Raw genomic sequence first — 3767 nt, forward strand, 5'->3', positions numbered from 1 at the left:
AGTCAGTATCTTGTAATAATCTATAATGGAAAATAATTTCAAAAATAATATTGTGTATATGTATAATTGGATCACCTTGTGTGCACCTTAAACTCTGTAAGTCAACTATACTTCAATAATACATGGTAAGATTTTTTAAAAAATGAATCCATCTACCAATGAGAAGCCCATGCACTGCAACAAGAGAGCAGCCTGTTCACCACAACCAGAGAAGGCACCTGTGCAGCAATGAAGCTCCAGTGTGGCGGTAAAACAAACAATGCAAAAAGAAAAAGGAAAAAGAAAAGAGTGTGTGTTTTGCACCAACATCGGCATATCAATAGTGTTCTTCCATGGGCTAGAAGTGAGTGAGTCCCATACAGGGACGTTTCCCCTTTCGGAACCACTGTTGTGGTTGAACCAGCCCTTGTGGCTCTTATGACTGCCAAGATGCCTTCAGCAATAAACATCAGGAAACTTTGAGGGAAAAAAAAAAAAAACCAGCAAGGTTTATTATTCACAGGTCCTGAAGGATACATAGCACACCTGGGGACACACAGTGAAGTCACTGGTAGAGAACTTTCTCTATTATTTTTGTAGCTTTTCTGTAAATTTGAAATTATTCAAAATAAGTTTGGAAAAAAATGCCTTGCAAAAAATGTTAAAAGAAGTTATTGAGAAGATTTGGTGCCTCGTGAGAAACTGCTTCCTGGTTCAGAGCCAGCTGTCTTCTTTGTCTCCACATGGTGGAAGAGGCACAGAAGCACTCTAGTTCTCTTTTACAAGCGAACTAGTCCCATTCAGAGGGTCTCCACCTGCACTGCATAATCATCACACAAAAGTGCCACCTCCAAATACCGTAAGGTTTCAACATATGAATTTGGAGGGACACAAATATTCAGTCTACAGCAAAATGGTGTAGTGTTATTTGAAAATGTACTTAGATTAGTGTCCATGCATAGTGCAAACTCTGGGAAAACCACTAAAAAAATGTTTTTTTAAAAAAAGTATAGCTGATATACTAAAAAAAGAAAATGGAATCAAATAAAATGACTAATTAAAAGGCTGAAAAAGAGTGGAAGAAAAATGGATGAACAAAAACAACAGAAAGCAGTAACAAATATGGCAAATATTAATCCAAATATATCAATAATTACTTTGCAGCTCAATGATCTAAATGCACCAATTCAAAGGCAAGTGGTTGTCAGAAGGAAAACTCATCTAAACTTATCTACAAGAAACCCCACTTAAAATATGAAAACTCAGATAGATCAAAAGTAAGTGGATTGAGAAAAATGTAACATGCTAACACTAGACAAAAGAAAGCAGGAGAGGTTATATTAATCTCCAACAAAGCAGACTTTAAAGTAAGGGAAGGTATAGGATAAAGGGAAAAATAACACATTTAATGATAAAGGGGTGAATATTCTGAGAAGAAGTAACAATTTATAATGTGTATAAAATATAACAACAGAGCATAAACTGTGAGAGACAAAAAACTGATACAACAGCAAGGAGAAATAGGTTAATCCACTATCACAGTTGGAGACATCAAACACCATTCTCTTAGAAATGAACACATACAGCAGAAAGAAATCAGTTAAGTAGAAAGCCGAACTGTAATAAAAAAGAAAAAACTGTTTCTGCAAACAAAACTCCAGGACCAGATGGCTTCACTAGGGAATTCTACCAAACATACAAAGAGGAACTTATACCAGTCTTTCTCAAACTCTTCCAAAAGAGAGAAAAGGAGGGAAGACTCCCAAAGTCATTCTATGAAGCCACCATCACCCTAATACCAACACCAGACAAAGTGGAAGTGTTAGTCACTCAGTAGCACCTGACTCTTTGTGACCCCACGGACTGTAGCCCACCAGGATCTCTGTCCAAGGGATTTCCCAGGCAAGAATATTGGAGTGGGTAGCCATTTCCTTCTGCAGGGTATCTACCCAACCCAGGGATCAAACTCAAGTCCTCCACAGTGCAGGCAGATACTTTATCATATGAGCCATCAGGGAAGTCAACACCAGACAAAGGCACTACCAAAAACGAAAACTACAGGCCAGTATCTTTGATGAATGTAGATGCAAAAATTCACAACAAAATACTAGCAAACTGAATCCAACAACACATACACATAAAAAAGATTACACGCCAGGACCAAGTAAGATTTATCCCAGAGTCACAACGTGGTTCAATACATGCAAATCCATCGGTGTGATATACCACATCAAAAGAAAAGACAAAAACCACACTCATCTCAACAGATGCAGAAAAAGCATTTAACAAAATTCAACATCCAGTCATGATAAAAAAAAAATTCCTACCAGAGTGGGTACAGTGGGAACATATCTCAACATAATAAAAACCATTTATGAGAAACCCACAGCCAGCATAACACTCAATGGTGAAAAACTGAAATCCTTCCTGCTAAATTCTGGAGCAAGACAAGGATACCCACTCCCATCAGTTCTATTTAACATAGTCCTCTCCACAGCAATTAAAAAAAAGAAAAAGAAATAAAAGGTATCCAAATTGGAAGTGAAGAGGTAAGATTATCATTATATGTAAATGGTATGATACTAAAATATAGAAAACCCTAAAGACTACACAAAAACTACTAGAACCCATAAATGAATTTAGCAAGGTAGCAGGATACAAGGTTAAAATGCAGAAATCAGTTGCATTGCTTTACACGAACAATGAAATAACAAAAAGGGAAAGCAAAAAAAAAAAAAAATGAAAGCCCTTTTAAAATGGCATCAAAAAAATAAAATACTTTGGAATAAACCTGATCAAGGAGGTAAAAGACCCATATGCTGAGAACAATGTAAAACACTGAGGAAGGAAATTGAAGATGATTTAAGGAAATGGAAAGACACTCCATTGGAAAGACACTCCATGCTTGAGATTTGGAAGAATTAATATTGTTACAACCATCATACTACCCAAAGCAATTACAGATTTAAAGTGATCCTATCAAAATACCCATTATATTTTTCACAGAACTAGAATAAATAGTCCTCAAGGTTTATATATGGAACCATAAAGGACCCAGAATTGACAAATTAATCTTGAGGAAAAAGAACAAAGCAAGAGGCATAACCATCCCAGACTTCAGACAATACTACAATGACCTACTGTAATCAAACAGAAGGGTATTAGCACAAAATAGGACCATGAATCAGTGGAACAAAATAGAGTCCAGAAATAAACACTACAGTCAATTAATCTACAACAAAGTAGGCAAGAATATACAATGGAGAGAAAACAGTCTCTTCAGCAAGTGGTGTTGGGAAAGCTGGGCAACCTCATGTAAATCAAGGAAATTAGAACACTCCCTCACATCATATACAAAATAAACTCAAAATGGTTTAAAGACTTAAAATATAAGACACAACACTATAAAAATCCTATAGGAGGACATGGCAAAACATTCTCTGATATAAATCATACCAATGTTTTCTAGATCAGTCTACCAAGGCAATAGAAATAAAAGCAAAAATAAACAAATGGGACCTAATCAAACTTATATGCTCTTGCACAGCAAAGGAAACTATAAACAAAACAAAACAAACTACAAAATGGGGGGAAAATATTTGAAAATGACGCAATAAGAGCTTACTATCCAAAATATGTAAACAGCTCACTCAACTCAAACAAAACAATGCAATAAAAATAGGCAGAAGACCTAAACAGACATTTCTCCTAAAAAGACATACAGATGGCCAAAAGGCACATGATAAAAATGTTCAACATCACTAATTATTAGAGAAATACAAACCAAA

This window comes from Muntiacus reevesi, chromosome 13 (assembly GCF_963930625.1).
Source record: "Muntiacus reevesi chromosome 13, mMunRee1.1, whole genome shotgun sequence".
In the NCBI taxonomy this organism is placed as follows: domain Eukaryota; kingdom Metazoa; phylum Chordata; class Mammalia; order Artiodactyla; family Cervidae; genus Muntiacus; species Muntiacus reevesi.